Source organism: Pleuronectes platessa, chromosome 4 (genome assembly GCF_947347685.1).
Source record: "Pleuronectes platessa chromosome 4, fPlePla1.1, whole genome shotgun sequence".
Classification (NCBI taxonomy): Eukaryota; Metazoa; Chordata; class Actinopteri; order Pleuronectiformes; family Pleuronectidae; genus Pleuronectes; species Pleuronectes platessa.
In genome coordinates, this window is record NC_070629.1 from 17,474,034 (window position 1) to 17,494,784 (window position 20,751).

At 43.7% G+C, this 20,751-nt stretch overlaps 1 protein-coding gene across 1 annotated transcript in view; it reads left to right on the forward strand.

Annotated features, from left to right (window-relative positions):
- Positions 1-13,855: 13,855 nt before the first annotated feature.
- fam222aa (family with sequence similarity 222 member Aa) overlaps positions 13,856-20,751 on the forward strand; it is a 47,282-nt gene continuing 40,386 nt past the window's right edge. Inside the window, exon 1 of the mRNA XM_053421409.1 lies at positions 13,856-14,754. The gene's annotated coding sequence lies outside the window, so the exon portion shown is untranslated. The remainder of the gene's footprint in view (positions 14,755-20,751) is intronic.

Sequence of the window (20,751 nt, forward strand, 5' to 3'; positions counted from 1 at the left end):
ATATCCAGACTAAATAGCGATCAAATTACACTGGATATGAAATGTTGTAGTTTGGAATCCATTATACTACTCAATAAGAGTCTTCCCACTGTAATATGTCAGCTCTGGCCCTGAAGGGACAAAAGCACAGATGGTACTGTATATGTGCAATATGCATATGACTGAACAGTCTAATAACTATGGCTGACAGCTGAGTGAACAACATGCGAGCTGAGGGTACACAACTTGTTCAGAATACAAGCCTGCCTCCATATTAGTCTTACTGAATATAAGCCAAAGTTTGCCTTAGTGCAGCGAATCTTAAAATCAAAGCTAAAAACACAATAAAACAGGTGGAGACCTCGTGAGTGAGTTTGCAGTTGCTTTAAAAACACTCAGGTTCCTCTCAGGCTTTGCCTCCTGTACCGGTTGCTTTGTTTCTGCAGGTTAATTGACATATTTTTTGATTTTTTGTTCCATTTCAAAGTTCACATGAAACCAACTAATTACATTCAATAACAAACTAAAGTGATGATTGTACTAAATGGACTGGACCTCTCTGCCTCCATCTGTTAAAACCACTGCCGATGTTTTTTTTAAAGGGCTCTTCATTTTGACAAGTATCATTGAAAAATTCCGTCACCATGGCGACGGCAGACTCATTATGTTTAATCCACTAATTGGTAACTAGCTCCACAATTGGCTGTAATTGCTTTGGGGACAGGGTTAACCCCTTGGTTGGTATGCAGAGCAAGGCTACTTCTGCCGGCGGCGTCGGACAAAGGCCAGAAATGAAAGATGGTGCCGTGGAAACCCAGTCAACGAAAAATCCAACCCCCCCCAAAACCCCCGTCCCCACCCTCGCCCTGAAAGACAAAAAAAAACGCAATCAAAAATCTGTGCACATGCACTGTCCTCCTCCTCCAAGCGTTGCTAAATCTCCCAGTGCAATATTAATTAATGGGGATGGTTGCCATGGTGATTGATCACCATATTCTCTGTCAGCAGTATTTAGCCAAATGGGCCCTAATGTTTGTTTGTTAATGGGGCAGTAAACAATACTGCTTGAAGTCTTTTATTACCTCCTCAGCGGCTCCGCCAGCACCTGGGCCATTCAGCCCTGCACACTGTACGCACAACATCACATGAGAGACAGGAAGTCTACTGCATCTCTCTTGGTTGCTGGTGGCGACCTAACATGATGATATCGTAACACACATAACAATATCAAAGCCCAATATCAAAGCCATCACACATCGCAAAACCCCCTGCCATGTGTAATGACTTCAAAAAAATGTCAGCTACATTTTAAATGATGTCGGCGTGTACTCTGATCAGTGATCTTACTATTTATTTAGTCAACGTCCTTGATAGAATCAGTGGGGTCATTAAAACGGCTCACACAAATGACTGTGTGATGATGAAACATACGAGGTGTCCAGTGGGATAAGTAGCTTTATGTCTGTGTGGGTGGGTGTTAGTTCGGATGTCCGTGTTACAGGAGGCTATGTTTTAGTGTGTGTGTTTGTGTGGGTGTGTGTGTGTGTGTGTGTGTATGAGTCATGGCACTGAACAAACTCAAACCCCTTTGAAGAGTGAAAGGCTCAAAGGATGGAGAGGCAATCCGAGAACTTCACAGGCACAGAGGGGAAATTGCCTTGAACCTTGAGGTGTATGAAAGTGCAATTTGTGTCCCATCTGTTCTGCTTCCCTTCCATTAGGAGGCAGGGTGCTCTAAGGCCACCGAGAAGAAAATGCCCCTGCGAGGGTCTCTGGGTACACAGGCGCTCTCAAAGATTTAATTTGCCAGACTAGTCATTCCTTTTAACTGTGTTTATTATCACAGCTTTGAATGTTGTTACCGTCTTCCTCTTTGTAATTCTCTTTTTTTAAATGAAAGGACAATGCAGTTTGGTTTTTGAAAATGTCAAATTTTCCCTACAAAAGAGAATATTTGAATTCATGCGTCTGTGTTAGCCAATAAGCAATTTAGACTGGTGATATTTCCATCCCATATTGACTGTGTTTCCAGAAGAGAAGGGAACATTGAAAGAAACATGAGAGAAAGAACATGAGAGCGAGACATAACCCTGCAGCTCTGTCGAGAGAGGAGTCTCTCCACCTGCACTGAATCCCGTCTCTGTAATACCACTCTGCAAAGTGGCTGGATCGGCTTCCTTAACTTTCTGCCCTTTCTTCGGGCGGGGGGGATTTGCATGACAGAAGCCAGGGGAGAAGTTTGTTGCCCAGGCAACGGATTGCCTCCATTTGCAGCTGGAGCAGAGGTGTTACTGCTGGAGATCAGATCGGCCCAAAGGACACACGTGTGTCAGAGCTCCGGTAGTCGAGTGCATTACAGTCACCAGAAAGAGCCACTGTCAGTGATTCTGACCGAATTTTCTATATTTTTTACATTTCACTACACTTAGCCTTAAAATTAAGTTTTGTTAAGTTGCTTATTATTGTGCCTACTTTTGACTCTTGTTGCTGTAATATTGCAAATTCGCAAAGTAGAAGATAATTTTATCTTATCTGAACTTTGGTGGAGTAAATCTTTGAAGTGTTGCTGTTGCATTTGCACTTTTGACCAATTTATCCTGCGGACATTTACACTTTTTACCAAAAAAAAAAACCTGAGCAAGAACATGTCCAACTTTGAACTGATTTATCGATTAATAAATATATCTGAGAAGAAAATAAGGGGATATCTGATTGTCCGAGTTATGAATAGTAATGAATGATATATGTATTTATCACATTTGCATTCAGTTTATCGCCTCTGTTCTTTCACTGGACCTTATTCATTACCTTCACCATGTTTTTTATCTACATTTGTTTATTTATTCATTAGGATTATGACGAACCAATTGAATAGATTTATTCATTCTCTATTATATTGTGACATGTGGCTTACATTATTTTTTTTTACATTTTTCCTGATTTCCCAGAGAACAATTCATGGATCTTGATAATCAGGCACAATAAGAGAACTGATGATTGTGTCTAATTCAGTGCAGCTTGATGAATTCAGGAGGACAATGGAGCATTGGTGGAGGTTCTAATTCATTTAGTTTTAAATCTCTTTTCTTCTATCAAGAATAATATAAAAGTAGTATTTTATTTTGTCGGTCATGAATTATAAGTCATTCCGTTCATCATCAAAAATTCACTCTTTAGAGGAAACCATTTACGTAGCGTAAGGTCATGGATGCAGACACCTCAACCTCCTCCCTGCTGAAATTAATTAATCCTAATGGCACCTTCCAGTGAAACGTGCGTCTCGACCAATTGATTTCCTCGTGTGAAACAGAGAGTTGTCCCAGGTGACAACAGCTCCTAAAACCCTCTTCACACCTACTGCCTATGTAGCTAATTCAGAGGAAAAGGACAGAAAATGAAAGTGAAATAGAAATGGGGTTGCCTTGCGAGAGAATATTAACAGTCGGAGGGGCGAGGCAGGCGCGTGCAGTTGGTGATTAGAGCCACAGTTTGTGTAGGGGAGAGTGCACGCAGTCCCCATTGCCAACTGTGAAACAAATGGCATCTAAATTGAATAATTCAGTCTGGGGGAGAAAGATGTGGGATTTGCACACAAAGACTGACTGACAGATAGAGTGAGAGGAGAGGCAGCCAACCTTTAGCAGAGCTGGAGAGAAAAGACAGTAAATGGCAAGTTAGATTAATAGATTGGCAAGGTCTCACAGAAGATGGGGTAATAATTCACCGAGCCAAAGAAAGGCAGCCTTTCTGAGGTCAGAGTTGAGTGAGGAGGAATGATGAAGATGGAAATATGAACGCTGAATAATGCAGCCGACATCCTTCCCTGAAACAAAAAAAAAAGAATTAAGAGTGGTAGAAGGAGTCAAAGGCTAGAAGCAGTTGTGGAGAACGAATGAAAAGGAGTCAGGTGGGTGTGGAAAAAAAAAAAAAAGAATCTGTGAGGGAAGTGAAGCGTGGTGGAGACAGAACAGCTGGAGAATGAGGAGTGTGCGCTGCTGGGCCGGGGTCAAGGTGTTATTCTAATCCACATCCGGCACCAGCCATCAGGCCTGGGCGTTCACCTCTGTGTGAGCACCTCTTAACCCGCCGCTGGCACGCAGGCACCAAGCTGTAAACGCACATGTAAATGAACACCTGCATTCCCGTGAGCTGCTTTGGATCCAGATTCTTACACAGGGATTTTAGCTGAACAAACACGCAGCACTTCACGAGTCAATTATATCACGGGGAAATGAGAAATTGACTATTTAATTTTTACAAAACAGCCTCCATCTCTGATCTAATTGCGTGCTGCTTATTTCGGTTGGTTTCCCCTCACTCGTGAGTTGACTGCATGTTTCTTTCACTCGCTGCACCTTCCTGTACCCGGGACCTCGGTTTGAGGTTTTTCTCTGATCTCATTCATTCTCTGTGTTTGGACCGAAGATGTCCTGCTTGAATTGTGAACAAGTTTCCAACAAAGACTTTTAACCTGCTCTGTCAGTCGTACTTTTCAAACCCTTCATTTTTCTACAGTTTATTTTCTCTCAGATTAATTTCATCAAACAGCAATGGCAGTCTTCGCTCTCTGTGATGCGCCACCTCTACAAAACTGCAAAGCATCACTATTTTTCTAATATCTTTTGTTTATGAAAGGCGTTGATCGTGGTGATGAGACCTTTGATTCTTTTAAACAAAAATCTGCTGTTACTTAAAATATATACGTTGTTTTTGTGTCTTTCAACTCTTTGTTTTGAGTTTACTTAACAAATGGATTTTTTAAACGCACAACTTTACTGATTTATTTCACTCAGCACTCTCAGCAGCAGGCAAAAGGACCTAGAAACCTCTAAAAGCCTACTTTGCACTACCATGCCCAGCACCACGCAGCAGACAGACTTAGCAGCCAGCTGGTGAACATAGCCGAGCATCCAGCAGCTGAAGAGCCAGATATCACTGGAGGAGTTGGTGGAAACCGAACCAGAGCTAAAAGGAGAGAAAATGCTGGACCTGCTCTGACCTGCAAAAGTGGAAAGAAACAGAACTTGGCCTTTAAGTAACGGCTGCATGGGTTAACAGGCATGAGCCTTTGTATTGTCAGCAATGTATTCAGATTGCTAATATAAACATTAGTTACCTTAAACTTCTGGTCATACCGGACAAAAGGAAGATGAGCTAGATTGTGTTTAATGGTTAAACTATGTTATTTCTTCTCACTCATGTTAATGATAATTTTTTTTTTTTTTTTTATATTTTCTCAATGAGAGGTCCAGAATTATTGTAAAAATGGCAAATGTTTAAATAAAGACTAAAACTAACAAGCTGAGATGTCATCACTGTCATCATTATCATCATAAATGTTGTTTGTTATTGTCATCATTGTCATTACCTCCTGTAGTTAAGACTCCTCATTTTAAATTAATGCTGTAATCATTTCAGCCTCTTAATTCAGTTGCATGGAGGACGATTTGTATGGCGTTAAGTAATTGGACGGAGTATTCAATGAGAGTTTCAGAGTGGTGATTGTTTACAGTAGACAGCGGCGCTCAAGTGTTGTCTGTAATGTGATTAGCTGTCTGTTTCAAATTAAACACAAGCCAGTGATGTAGCGAGGCACAAAGTGTCTCTTTGTCCTCAGCATCCCTGCAGATATCCTCACTTCTGCCCTTCTTTCTTTACTTTGACAGCTTTTGTTCCGCCTTTCATTTCCAGCCCTCGTGCTTTTAAGAGACAGACAGTAGGGAAGAGGTGGATGTGTGTGATTGTGTACTGTACTTGTGTGTGTGTGTGCATGTTCGTGTGCGCTTTGGGGTTGCAGGGTGGGTGAAAGGAGGGATCACTCAACTCTCAGTGGCTCTGGGGAGCTGTCAGAATTGATAGTGCTCTATCACTCGCGAACGGAGGTGCAGAATTGGGCAGAGCCGAGCTCGGCGCAAAGCAGAGGATGATCGTCCCTCTGTCCACTGGAGCCTGACTGGCTGAGATGGGGAGACATGGAAAGTGTTCAACCAGCTGCCTTCACAAGTTGAAATGAACAAGCGGAATCAATTTGGAATGCAACAAGAGGAATTCAAATTACAGTAACTGACAACATGGACGACTAAATCTCACTGAATTTTCTCAAATGTTTATCCAGACATGCAGTGCTCTTTGTTTCAGTACCAAAGGCCAACTATGGGACACATGTTTGAACTGTGCTTCATTTTAAAAGGTTATCGTTAAGGTTTCCCTTTGTTTTGTACAATTATAACCAAGCTGATGATCAACAGTTTGACTTAATCAGGTTTTACGTCCACCTATCACGACTTTATGACGTTTTCATCCCGTTGAGAATATTATGAAACAGTCACATATCTATACACTACCATGGATGTAGTGGATTGTAATGAAACATTTAGCAATATAGGTAAATAAACTGAAGCTTCATACAAAATTAGCAAAAAGTTGCAATTCAGGCAAAGGCCGAGCTCATCAAATACGCTATAGGCTATGTTGACCTGTTGTCCTCATTTCCATCAGTTATGGAAGGATCAGTACAAACTGACCAAGTTTAATATACTGGCTTCGTCACGTCTCTTTGTAATGTGCTTAGAAACTACAAGGAGGCTAGGAGAGTGTTTGCCTCCACCAATACTCACACCCTATCTTTAGATGTTAAAGAAGGTTTAAAAAAAATCCAGGATCCACTCATTTCGCCAAATCTGCCAGGAAATGTCATCGGTCGGGTCATGCTCCACCTCTTCACAAAATGCCATGAAAATACTTTCAGTAGTTTTTGCGTAATCCTGCTAACAACTAACAAACAAATACAGCTGAAAACATAACCTCGACAGAAGTAACACAGCCACCGTCAGAGTGAATGAAGGGTGAAAGAATGTCTCCTCCATTACTTTACAAATGGGCCTTTTACATTTAAACAGTATTTAGAAATCTTGTTTTTTTTTGTTGGATAGATTCTGCTCTCACATCATAACGCTGACTATTTCGCTGGAAGGTGTCGCACATTAAAAGACTGACACATCACAGACATAACAGACCACGTGCCAGACGACTCCACCCACCCCCCCATAAAACCACCGCTTGTTTTTACACCTCATTTGTTTTTATACCTGATATAATGCGTCAAAAGGTGAACTTCAAAGAGGCACAGGTCAGGTTTTGTTTCCTGGTTTTCTGTCTTTCACTTGTTACCGAACAGACGGACATTTGAGTGTCTGTGAAGATTCTCCGTCAACCTGGTCTCTTCAGAAGTTGTACAAGTGTACATAGGAAACACAACCAGGTCCAATTTCCTGGGTACACATGTACAACTTCTGAATAGAACTTTAAGTGATATAGAGTTTTTCAACTAACTAACACAAACGCTATTCCCAAAAAGTCTAACTTTTCTTTTAAAATGGATTATTGGCAATCAGGTGGTAATTTCAGATTTCAAGCAATGTACCCAATACAAACAAAGATTTTGGTGGAATAAAACTTACATTAATATTGTTAAATGATAGTGTAATATGATTTTATGAAATATACATTGATCTATGATGTAAAAGCAAACAAACAACAGAAGCTAGTAGCTGTATCTTGATTTGGGATTACCTTGTCAAACTGATATGTTTGTAAATTCTCAAATGGGATTTGAGTTAGGCGGTTCACTCTATTACTATTTTCCTTCAGTTTTAATATTTCTTTACAAACACTCCTGCAGCTCTCTCACTGTTCTTCTTCTCAGTGCCTCCAGTTTGTGTTACATTGTGGGACAAAGTGTCCTTCAGAGCTACAAAATCCTGGTATTCATTTTGTGTATGAGCTGTATGCTTAGCTATTTGCTTATGCATACTTTTGTGAGCACGCTACACACTTGAAATGTGGTTAGTATGCAGTAGGCTATGGAATTAGGACACAGCGAAGGGCTTTAATCAAGGTCTATTGAAATTGCAGTCACTTTTTAAGAAGATTAAGTTCTAATTAGAGCCGAGATCATCATCGCTGAGCAGAGCAGAGGTAAAAACTCACCTAAAACGGTTTTCCTTTACACGTCACAGTTGTTTCACACATATTGATTATATCTGATAGCCTGGCAGTTATTTTTAAAGTAGGTCTTAACTTAACGGAGTGGCCCCTCGCCTGTCACGGACACCAGTGCTGAGCTGAGGCTGCATTGTGTGGAGAGGGCGGAGATGCAACATGTGAAGCTCTCAGACAACAGGAAGGATACCTGTGTTCTTGGCAGACCTGCCTGAAGCAGCTGCTGCTCGGAGCATCAATACACAATGTGAGCTGTAGGTGCGTTGTCACCAGAAGGCCTCTCTGATAGACCTCCGCTGATAATATCTTGTGCTTTATTTTGTCGTTAGATTATAATGCAAACACTTTAATTCTGTGTAATATATGATTTATCTGTAGCACGTGTGTGGAAAATCAATTAATGAAGAATGATGGGACGCGCAAATCATGTTCACCGATGAGGTAATGTCTTAATGTTTTATTCACAATACGCTACGAACAACAATTGGATCCATTACGAGTAACCAATATAAATGGTGGGAGTAAAAAAAACACTTCCTGTTACATCACATAATATTGTGGATTTCTCTGGGTTGGAACATTGTTGGATACATTTTGGATAATGTAAGTACTCAAATCAACAAAATATACAATATAGGTCGAGTTGATTTTAGATTTAATTTTTATTTTTATACATGTGTCTTGAATAAATAAAAGAATATGGTTGAGTGTCTTTTCAATATGCTGCTGGGAGCAGCTGCTCACACAACACACATCATGAAAGGTGTCTTAAAGTGTTATTATGTTTTTTGCTGAAATGTGATTCCTCACATTAGATGCTACAAATTCAAATAGGTTTTCTGTGGAGGAAGGGCTTCCATGAGGTTTACAAGGTGTTGAAGCCGTGTCTGACAATGTGAAATAAAAAACGTTTGTCGGAAATATTTGCTTTAACTTCCAAAATGTGGAAACCGACATTGTAACATCAAGTTACCAGCTCAACTTCTGCTTTTTCACACCCTTGTGCTATTTCTGTAATTACAATTTGCTGTTCTTTTTATGCCTTATTAAAGTCTGTGATGACAAACAACAGTCACCACCTAAAAGCAAATTCGTCCCAAACATTTGTGTTCACAACATAAACTCAACTCAACCTGTGTGCAAACAGCTTTCTGTGTGAACTCATGTGTGTCTCATGAAGACGTCTGTGACTGGTCACGCGCAGGAAACCAGATGCTTCGGAGGGCTGAACCAAAACAAGAAAAAAAAAAGAGCCTTCTAAGACATAAACAAGTGACGATCTTAGTGTGGAGTCAAGTCAGCTTCCCTCAAACGGCACCTTGAAAAAAAAAACAAGGTTACAAAGCACAGAGAGTCGCTCTCAACCAAAGCTGTGAAGGAACAGCTTGTCCTTTTGAAGCGCAAAAAAACAAGTGACAGTCACTACATTTAATTACACCTTGAACACAAAACACTCGTATAAAGAACACAAGAAAGTTAAAGTAAAGAAGGAATAAAAATCTCAAAAAATAGACGACAAAGAAAAAGTGAAATTTTTCACAATAGCAAGGTCACGGGATAGAAAACATGTCTCACTGTCTCTAAAAACCAAACCACTCACTCTTCTTTTTTGAAGGTTTCTGCACAGCAAAATGTTGTTCAGTGGTCAAAAAACCCACTGAAACCAATTCACTAAGATCTTTTGCCTGCAATGGGAACAATCTGCATTCACTCCCCAGTCAAATGACTCTGCAGTGGACTTCTATCAGTGCTTACTCCCATCATTACAACCGGGTGAAGATGTTAATCACTTATTCTTTTTCTCTATTTTGTCGACACATTGACGCAGCACCTTTTCCAGCACTTGTGCGTAAACAGTTTGTAATTTTGGAAACAGTGTGCGACCGCGATTTTTACCCTATTTATTGTGTAAGATGCAACACAAGGATGACAGGGCCGGATGGCGAGATGGTTACGTCCAACACAATCTTGGAGCCTAACACTTATCGTCTGACAATGAATTAGCCTCTGGTGGTGTAGGCTCCAGACAAGTACTCTAGTAGTATAGTTCCACTTTCACTGTACATTGTTTACATTTAGACGAGTCCGGAGGCCATTTTAGCTAATCTTTATCTCAAGCCATAAATGTAGATATATTAAAAGCAGATGATGCATTTGCGGATGTCTTGCAACTCCAAAGTCGTATCCCCAATCAGCAGATTCTGTATATATTCACATCCTGAATCTGTTTATAGAGATTACGTCAAAATTGACACTTAACGGGACAGGAGTCAATCGCCTTTGTGTAGTGAGTTTAACAACGTCTGGAAGCCTGCATATAGCTGCTAACTCTGGTGTCAAAGACGTATAGACAGGGTAGACAGTAACGGATTTCAGCCGTAGAGGAGATGGGGGGGGGGGGGGGGGGGGGGGGGGTGATGTCGTAAAGATACCAAAGTTCAGGAGTAACACTTCTTCGTCTGGCTCTGTTGTGGCCTCTGATCTCTGTCCTGGCTTCCCCTCTCCTCCACAACATTTGGCTGTCAGTGTAACGTCTCCGGGGAAACATCCATTTGCCAATTGCTGAGACTTAAAATATTGCAAAAGATGCTCGTCTTGTCAAGCGCTCGCAACAGTGGGATTTGATATATGCTTACTCACCCAGTATTATTGTAGCCAACAGCCTTCGCCTTCACAGCGAATAAATCGAGGATGGTCCACACTGTTGTGCTCACAGCAGTTAAAACAGGGGTCAGCGGAGTTATTTTCATTTGAATGCTGATATTGTCAGCGGCAGAGAGAAGCTCTTGGTTTTACCGGATGTCTTGGTTGATATGAGGGTTTTTCGCTTCGGGCCCTTTGCTCTTTCACTAAGCTCTCTGCTTTCATGTCGATCTGTTCTCGCTTGTGTCAAATACGGTTAGCGGAACGCTATAGAGACTCAACCCTGCATAGTGCTGGTGTCATGCATGTAACATCATCCTCTCTTATCAAGCCTTTTGTCTCCTGAGTTTCTTCTGTTTGATACCTCGTGCCCTCGCTCCTTCTCCAGCCTCCTCGTCCTCCCCTGCCACCTCTGGCTGCCCCCGATCTCATCCTCCACCTCTGTGTCCTCTAACCACTTGACACCTTTTCAGATTCATCCCCATCACTTGGCAGACAGCGTGCATTTCACCCGGAGGGCACAATGCAGCGATCCTCACCGATCAATGGCAGATAAATCAATGCTATCTCTTTTTTCCATGCCTCTGCTGCCATTGATTTTTTTTCCCCTGTTACTTTGCTGTTTGTGGAGACTTAAACTTTGCTCAATTAAACTGAGTCCACTTTCAGGAACAAATTGTAACAGCATCGGGCTTTCAGTTTGGAGAATAGTCACTAATGTCACTCTGGAGGTGGAGAACCAGAGCTTTATTTACGAGGTGCCCCATTCAAACAGAGGCTGAAGTGTTTTTTTTTTGCCACTGAAACCAAACCAATTTATTGGTATTGTGAACCCTCTTTCAGATGAGACATGCCGAAGGCTTGCCTTGATATCAAGGTCTTTCATTTTGAAATAGAGCTAATACCTTGAACAGAGACAAAGCAAATATCCTCTGATCATGTTTAAGAAGAAAGAAGGAGGCTCAATTACCATGTGAATAAACCTTGCTTTGGTGTTTCAGTTAAACGCTCAAAGCTTTATTGGCAGGGAAATATCTGCTATGATTTCATATCCAATCTCCAGCCTCTGGATCCTGTCACTGGGAATGATTCCTGGGAAATGCACAGACTCAGACATATCATTTTGAAAACTGCATTTAATATAGCCCACAGAAAATTATCCACTGTGATATTTCGCTAGTCTCCCCCATAAATAATTCATTGTTTTTATGTGCCCTCGCGCTGCCTTGGGGATTGGAACAGCTGAGTGTTTTCACAAAGTATTTGTGTCCAATCTTCTGCGTATTGGGCGTGCTCTAATCAAACCACAGTAAACATGCCTTGAATGTTTGTTGAGTCATCTGGTTATCAGCTAATCAAATGGCTTATTTGCCCGCCTGCCTGCCTCACAGGAGCACAACACAGCTCTGGTGGAGTATTTTCCAATTAATTGTTCATCTGTGTGATTGACTATGCAGCCACGTGGTGTAGGTGATATGATTGAACTCCAGAGACTTTAATGTATGCTCTGTAGGTCCACTGCAGCACTGGGGGGGGGGGGGGGGGGGGGGGGGATATGTGAAGGGAGCTAATACATTTAAGCGATTGATTAAGCCCTGCGCTCCATTGTTCTGGAAATGTTACGTCTCTGAGAGCAACTGTTATTTGTCTTGTCGGTGCGAGGCCTCCTAAAAGATCCTACATGCACACACAGATTGTAACTATATTTCTGTGAAAGGGCCTAGTATGAAAGTGCAAGTCATAGAGAGTATTTCAAAGGCAGGAGCCAGGACAGCGACATGGAGCTGCCGGGGATTGGTGAGCAATCAGATAGGGCAGAATTGATGACCTGGCTCAGGATGGATTTCTTGGAGCGGGCTGCCAGACTGAGGTAATACTTTCAGGCTCTTATCAGCACTGGCATAAGCTGAGTGCTGCATCACCCACTTCCCAGCGTCAGCTTATTATGAGAGTCCATGATGTGTGATTGCTTGTACCGCCTTTGTGTGGCGCGGGGTCTGTGTGCTGGGTGCGCCGGACACAGTCGGCCAGAAGGAGGAGAAGAAGAAGACGAGGAAGAAGAAGAAGAAGAAGAAGAAGAAGAAGAAGAAGAAGAAGAAGAAGAAGAAGAGGACTCAGTCAAAGTGAACCCTCCACTTCCTCACTGTTGTAATGACATTTTGCAGAAGAGCACGCACGTCTTGCAAGGTTTCCTGTGACTTATACAAGCTGAAGGCCTCAGTGATGGAATCCTTCAGAGTCAAGTGGCCACAGATATGTCGTACTTCTTCAAAGATTCTCTTGCTGCAATGTTCTCTCCCCTTTGTCTTGCTCCATAAAGGTGTGAGTTAGTGGTGTTTCCAGTCAACAGAGAGGGCTGTGGGTGTCACCAGGGATCATTAGCACAACTGCCCTCTGAAGGGAGCTTTTAATGTGTGTTTAGATGGTAACTAATAATTACTAGCCCGTACCCTACACATCTATATTAGTAAATTACCTTTGGAGGTTGTTGATATAGACACTGCACCCGTCATAGTTTAAGACAAACGTGCCATTAATGCATCCTAATAGATCCCTGAATAGATCTGTGTGTCTCCGAGACGGCTCCCTGATGATCACCCAGCTCTCTGACTTCTGATATTATAAACTGATTATTGCCAGGCTTATTATACGAGCGGAATGTTTGTCCTATAGGAGTTTCAAACCAATTAAGTTAAATGGCATTTTCAAGGCACCAATTCATAAACAGTAGATTCATTCCACATGCTAATCACATTTAATTTTATTCAGGTTGCATAATTATACTTTATTTCTCCCCGCAGAGCAGCTGGCTCAGGAGCAGAATTTCCTGCAGCTTGGAGTGTGATTCCGCGCGTTGCTCAAGGGCACTGCTCCGCCTGCAGGTTTCGAACCCATGTCTTCTCATTAAAGGACGGTGTCTTTAACCTTTAACAAGGCAGCTGGGGGGGGGGGGGGGGGGGAGGCTGAGACGCTGTAAAGGATAAAAGAATGATTAAAGATCTCAATCTGCATCCTCCCAGCGAGATTCAGATCAGCTTCTTTTCTTCTTCCGCGAATAAACAACGTGGTTTCAGACGCTTGGACGCATCTCTATGGAAACAGTCCTCAATTACCGATGATTGGCCAACCCGTGGGAATGTTTCTATTCCCTGAGTGCAGTGATTGGTCGGTGGGCGGTCTGTGCTGCCTGACAGTCTGCAGCGTTCCGGGTTATTGTCAGTCTCGGCAGCTCGGCACCAGGGCAGGACCGTATCCCGGAGCTGGTCGCAGGAGCCAGCTCGTTATCCACACTGAACCACTTCTTATTCGGTCAGCACACCAAAGAGAGCGTCCCCGAGCTCTGCTGCCAGGGTCAGGCCACTGCCTCAGCGGGGAACCGGAGTGTGAATCGAGGGGAAAGAGCTCAGAGAGGCTGCCGACACCGCGGAGAAAGTGACGGACGGAGCAGAGCCTGAACGCCGGGGCTTTTCTTTACATCGCATCGCAGCAGTTTCGGATATTTCAGGCAGCTGCTTTGGCCCAGCCTTGATTTCCTTCAGGGTACCTATTGCCTATATAACAACACATGACTAACACTTGCATGATCCAGTGCCCATAAGGTCGTGTATGGTGAGCGGGTGGACCACTTTAAACCCATGCGTAACGCCGGAGCATTTTGGAATACTGCGTAGCAGTGCGAGCCGCCAGTGCTTCTACCGACACCTCTGTTATTTGGAAATAAAAGAGGAGGAACCACAGGACCTTTTATTCTGCTCCGGAGGATACACCGAGAAGCCCAGGAGCGCACTTACTGGTGCGCAATCCTTCCGAGGACGCTCCTGAAATTGTCGACCTGCGCTTTTGCACTCGGCAAAAATTGGCAGCCGAGTCGAGAGAGAGAGAAAGCGAAGCTTATTAACTTTGCATGCCAGAAGCTAGAGTGTGGAATCTAATTCGCATGGTTACCGGCATATTTGCATCCCGTCGGAGGAGGATAAACTTAATCAGCGTCTGACATCGACGAAGCGCCTGCTGGATTTTGGAGAACAGAATGAATCCTTTTTAATTTGGACCGGAGAGGTGTCAGGCAGATTGCTCAGTGAACACTACAATCTGCATGGAGTTCTAGTCTGCACCACGGAGCAATTTATGGTAAATATCCATCTACATTTCTCCGAGTGCTGCAGATGTGTTGAATGTGTCGGGTCGGTTCTGTGGCCATTAACGTGGCCGCGGTCTGAATCCTGTGGGATGGTAAGCGGAGGCGCAGCGGAAAATAATGACTGTTTGTAAATGCTCCGTTTTCTTCTCCCGGGATGCTGCTCACTGAACGACGTCTAGGATTTAAAGCCTTTGTTTCCATGCGTGACCCGCAATAAAGGAAGTGTTGTAAAAAACCGAGTTGTTACGGAGGCGCTCCCGAATGGCTCCAGGAGCCGCTTTCATGTGTGATACTGGTCTTCTCAAGTATGGCTGGCAATTAAGTGTATAGTGAGGGGCAGTGCACCGCAGGCACCGCACACAGGGATGTGTGCCGATGGAGGAGTCAGAGCAGAAGGTGCGAGTTTCTCCTCAGTGGGCCCCCGTGCGTCAGCGTGCGTGTGTGTGCGGGGAAGGTGACTTCAGTGTCTGCTGCAATTAGTGATTATTTCCACCCCGGATGTTAATGATAGACATTCTCTTTTATATGGTGCATACATATCGTGAGTGGCTTTTATCAGAGGACTCGTAAAATTCACGGGGACGTGTGCGTAACGCTGTAAAACTTTTCACTTTGCGCTCGGCGACATGTTGATGATGCTGCATTGAGCTCTGGAGGCAATTCGTCACTGTCCCGTGAATCTCCCGTGAATGCAAATGCATCCCTGTCGGAATATCTTTGAGTAGAAGCAAAGTTCATGTTTTATTTAAATGCGAGCTCATAAAACTTTGGGCTGTTTCCCGACCACGGTGAACTTTGAACCTCTCCTGTGCTGTGGTTGGCTTTGCAGCGCTCCATCGCTGACACTGCACCTAAATGAGCCCTGCACCTTATGCTGACTGTGCAGTGAGAGAAAAAAGCTGCACACGGAATGTTTTATCATTAGACTACAAGCATCTTCAAAATTGATCTTCCTCGCCAGCCCGGGTCCTGCTCAGACAGGCTGCTGGCTGAATGTAATCCGGGCCCCTCCAGCAGCAGCAGGGCAGGCGCCCCCACAGTCAGGGCACCTGCCATGGAGCCTTCCTGGCTGTATTGAATAAAACATCCAGTGATGTATGAGGCAGGGGCTGCACCCGAGGGGGCAGAACTGCCTCATTTACTTCCTCCACTCTGCGCCTATGACCTGCTGAGCAAATTGTGCTCATATTAGCTCTGCGGCTGCTCCTCACCTAAACAAATAGTCTCCCCAGCATAATGCTCCCCTTAACTCAACATGATGGTTGGACAAGGCAGGGGAGAAGGCAACGGCAGAAAGGCTTTAATATCTAGGTCACTGAATTACCTTTTGGAGTTGGTAGCTTTTGTTTGCCTCTTTATTTTCTGGCTTAGATGTTGGATCTTCTTTTTTTCTGCAACTCTGGACCCAGGAAGTGTCCCGCTGCAGGCTCAACACCACTCCCCCTGCCTTCCTCTCACTTTCACCATGTTTCCTGTTGCGCTGGGCAAAACTGACAAAAGTCCACCGTGTACTGTGAAAAAATGTTTCTTAACCTTAACTCAGTGGTGCATCAAGGTTTTCTCTTAATCGGGGGGGGGGGGGGGCGGGGCATATAGGGGCCACAATTTACACAGAGTGACCAAACTATATGTCCAACATCCAAGCTCAATTCCTGATTCAGTAAGGTGCACATTTAAATCATTCCTTGATAGCTCTATAGCTTTAAACTCATTGAATGTATTTAGAAAATAACTAATTGTTCAAGTCCATTGTGTACTTAAGAAAAACAAAAAACTTAATTTAATATTGTTATTAAGTGACTAGTTTTTTAAAAGTCTGCTGACAGGCCAGGGGCCCAATCAGATTTAAGTTGGGGTGCCGAAGGATCAACTGGCCCCTGGATCCCTCCCCGAGCTTTGTTTGTTATAAACTTCTGTTTAGCTTCACTCTTTCTCTCCTTACTGATGAAAATTAAGAAAAACCTTAAAGTCAAAATCCAGTCTGCTGCTGCATGGACTCATTCAGACTGCCAACAGTTGGAACATATTTTAGCATCGCATTAACAAAAGTAATACACTAAGAGAAGCATGGCATTTTATCAATTTGCAACTCAAATTGCCTATCAGTGTGATTGATTGATAGCGTCTGGGCCCCTTACTGTATTCTTTGCTTATTAAAGTGCCTGCCCGAAGTGAATCAGTGAGCTTGACTCATGAATATCGTTAAAGTCACTGAAGTTTAATTTCCTGCGCTGAGTATTAATCTTTTTTAATCCGTGCATGGCTTGATTGTCTCAACACTTACCCAGAGGCAGCAAAACTCATTTTGGCACTTAAGATGACTAAAATAGTAGATACACACGTATATGTGTGTATGTGTGTGTGTGTGTGGGCGTGTGTGTGTGTGAGAGTGTGTTACTCAAGATCTACCCCCACGTCAGAAGCCTTATCTATGCAGGTCGGTTCCAGAGTAATTTTTTTACTGAAAGTTCTGCTTTTTATTCACAAATGAACAGATCTACCGTTCATACTCCATTTATAGAAAGATAGACTGCAGCTGTAAATAATTCTGAAATGCACTTTTCTTCTCCCGACAACCCTTTCTAGATTATCTGATATTCTAGAAAGGCACTCAAAGATTCCTATACTTGGAAATTTCATGGGACACTTTTAACGAACGGGATCGTTTTCTCTCAAAGCCGTGTCAACAGCGGCTCATTAGGTACCTGATCAAAGTGTCTCATGTCAGGAAAAAAGTCTCTTCATCGCGTCTTTATTTCAACACTTTTCATGTGCAGGCAAACAAAAATGACACCGGCTTTCTTGTACTTTGCAATACTACATGATTTAGTATAAACCCTTGTCCCTGCAGCGAGATTTGTCTGGCACATCAGTGTCCGGGATGTGGAGACGGAGCATGAAGAAAGCAACATAAAACAAAAGCAACACACACAGACGATAGTGGGGAAACAAACACAGCCTTCAGACAGTCAGTGGGAATTCAGTGAAGCGAAGGAGACGTTTAGTTTCCAGTGAAGATGGTGGTGTTGATGAGATCTGACATCATTAGTACAGGGGGAGTGGATTTTATTCCTTTTTACAGGGAACACAACCGGGACTTAATGCTTTAGCTATCTACCTCAACGCTACCATTCATCCAACTGCACATGATATCTATTTTAGCAGAGAACCATTGACCCTCCGTCTTTCTAACCGTGCTGACTCTGTCAGAGGGAAAGCTCTCATCTTCTCCCCAGCTTCCTGATCTTTGGACCACTTTGGGGTCAAATACTCAAACACAAATGTTTCAGGGTCACTCTCAAGATGGATTCTGAGGATTCAGTTTGTTATTTTCTATATGAAATGAAAACTGCAGCTAAATCGCCGCACTTTCATGAATACAAGTTTCGTGGCGCGATGCCTGGATGAGATTCCACTCATACTATATAATAATTAAGTTTGTGTGATGACGGCTCTACGGTAGCACGACTGTGTGTGTGTGTGTGTGTGTGTGTGTATTTGTGTGTGTGTGTATTTGTGTGTGTGTGTGTATTTGTGTGTGTGTGTGTGTGTGTCCGCTGGTTAATCCACAGATGATTTCCTCTTCCTCTGGCTGCAGTAAAAGGTTTACCTGACCACCGCTCTGCTCATGTGATCTGATCCACCGCGATGGCAGACGTTGGCAGCTCCTCACCGGGGTTATCTGCAGCTACTTAGTGCATGACGGACAGCGGCGATCCTCCGACCCCCCCCTCCCGCGCCCGCCCCCCCCTCGCCCTCTGTCAGGTTGAATGGAAGTCACGTCTCACCAGGCCTCGAGGTTAATGTACAGCCTATAATTTGGAAAGGTTACGGCCGTTAGTCCATTTTTCTTTATTGTTTGAAAATGCTCTCGAGCATGTAGTGAAATATAGTCTGCAGACATGTGTGGCGAGTGAGTGCTCTAGGTGTGGGGAGCCTGAGTGCTGCGCAGCTCCATAACCCATGCAGTCAAACAAAAAAAAAAGAACTGAGTGGAGGCATGCTCCTTCCAAAGTGTTCTTGGGGGAAGAAAGAGAATAAAGCAAATCTGACAAGCTCTCCAACAGCGAATTTGCTCTCCTTAAAAACAATGCCGCTCTTGCCTTCCTCATGGTCACATTGATTTGTTCTGGGTGACAGTGCAGGCTGCTGTGAAATCACCCCAGCGCCATTGATCTCAAGGAGAGGAGGAGGAGAGGGAATGAGAGCCTGGCGACAGTGAGCAACATGGGGAAATTCTCAGCGCGCCCTCTCCAACCTCAACCAGTAATAAAATGAAGGCCTGGGTTACTATCAGATCAGCCTCTGCTTCACTCCTCCAGCCTCTGTAGCGCAGTCTAGTCGGCGCTTTGATTTGTTTTGCAGGCCCCTACATGCTGTTTGATTTGCTATTGTGCCGCGCCATGTTTCACATTATCAGCTGAACTCTTTATTGCCACTGTTTTCCATGCCAGAAGCGGGGCTGTTTTTATCTCATGCAGGCCTCTGATTAATCTCTCCCTCTATGCTGGTGTACTTTAATCTTGAATGGGAGATATCTGATTCTCCTCGGCTATTGAGGAAGATCAAACTTTAATGGAACAAGGAGCCGCACATCATCCTAATCTCCATCCCCCTGCATTTTGGTTGACTGCTCTCCCTCGGGCTTTGGAGCTTTCTGCAGAAGCAGGAAATACATCAGACAGATAAGATGTTTTCTCTTCATGCTTTGGTAATTTATTCCCTGTTGACAATGGCCACCACTCTACATCTGCGCTGTTTGATTACCTGGTGGAAGGAACAGCGGGTAAAAGCAGGGAGAATTGATTGACACGTACAAATGGCCGTCCTGCGCGACCTGAACACGCCAAACTTTCCCAGAAGCTTTAATTGGGGTTTCTTCAGAGTTCAGTCCTTCCACAGGAAAATGTTCTCGCCTCGCCCCGCCCTCTGTTTATTGACATGCGAGCGATGGAGCCGCGTGTGACCCACGTCATCAGTCCATAATAGCCTGAGGAGAGACACGTTGGCTGCATGGATGTATCAAGGTTCAATGCTTTTGATTACACTACAGTCAATCCAGGAATTAGCTATTGACTGCTCTTTTCTTCATTCACTTCCTCCATATCGCTGAATAACACGGCACATTATGCTGACCAGCATCTGGACGCTGACTGGCAGTGGCTGCATATTGTTGTAAAATGGATAAGACTCGCAGGGTGTCCCACCTCCCACAGACGGATTGTGTCTCTGACAAAAAGACGCTATTACCTAATTCTGAGGCGGTTGCTGTATAAGGTAATGAAATTTCCACTGACTGGAGAAAACAATGTTGTCTGGTCCGGATTGTAATTGCAAAAGCCACTTTGCCATTTTCCCGACTTCAGCGTGAATGCAACACGATTTAATATAACTCTGGAGATTTTGATCATTTATTGCCGGGACTGGCAGCCGCATCAGGGAGCGTAAGCCGAGGCGCGCAGAGATAAAACTCATTAAATCTACCTGTTGAATTTTAACCGCGCTGTAGACCGTTTACAAGGGAGCTGGTGGATATGTGACCCATAGGGAGATGTTTATGTGTTTGTGTAGGGTGCGGGTCAGCTACATTGTTAATGCAAAGCCACCATTTCCTTAATCTAAATGGAGGAGTAGCCTGGAATTTCCATCATTTTCTAGCCCGTTATTATTTGTGTCAAGGAAAGGTTGAAAATCCGTGGGATATTAGGCCCCGAGGCCAAAGAGCTTCTGTGCGCCTGCCTCCACTCACATACAAAATCATAGGAAGACTGACATGAGGACATGTATGGACACACACACACACACACGCGCACACACACACACACACATACACCCGCACTCCTAGCCCTGTTTTATTACCTCCTGCCTGCTGCTGGAATTGCTTTCCTCCCTCGAGTGAGCCAGGCAAAGCCGGCTTTATTGTGTTAACCTATTTGTGTGTCAAGAGCGATTGCAGCGTTCTTTATCTCTGTTTGTATTTGGACGGG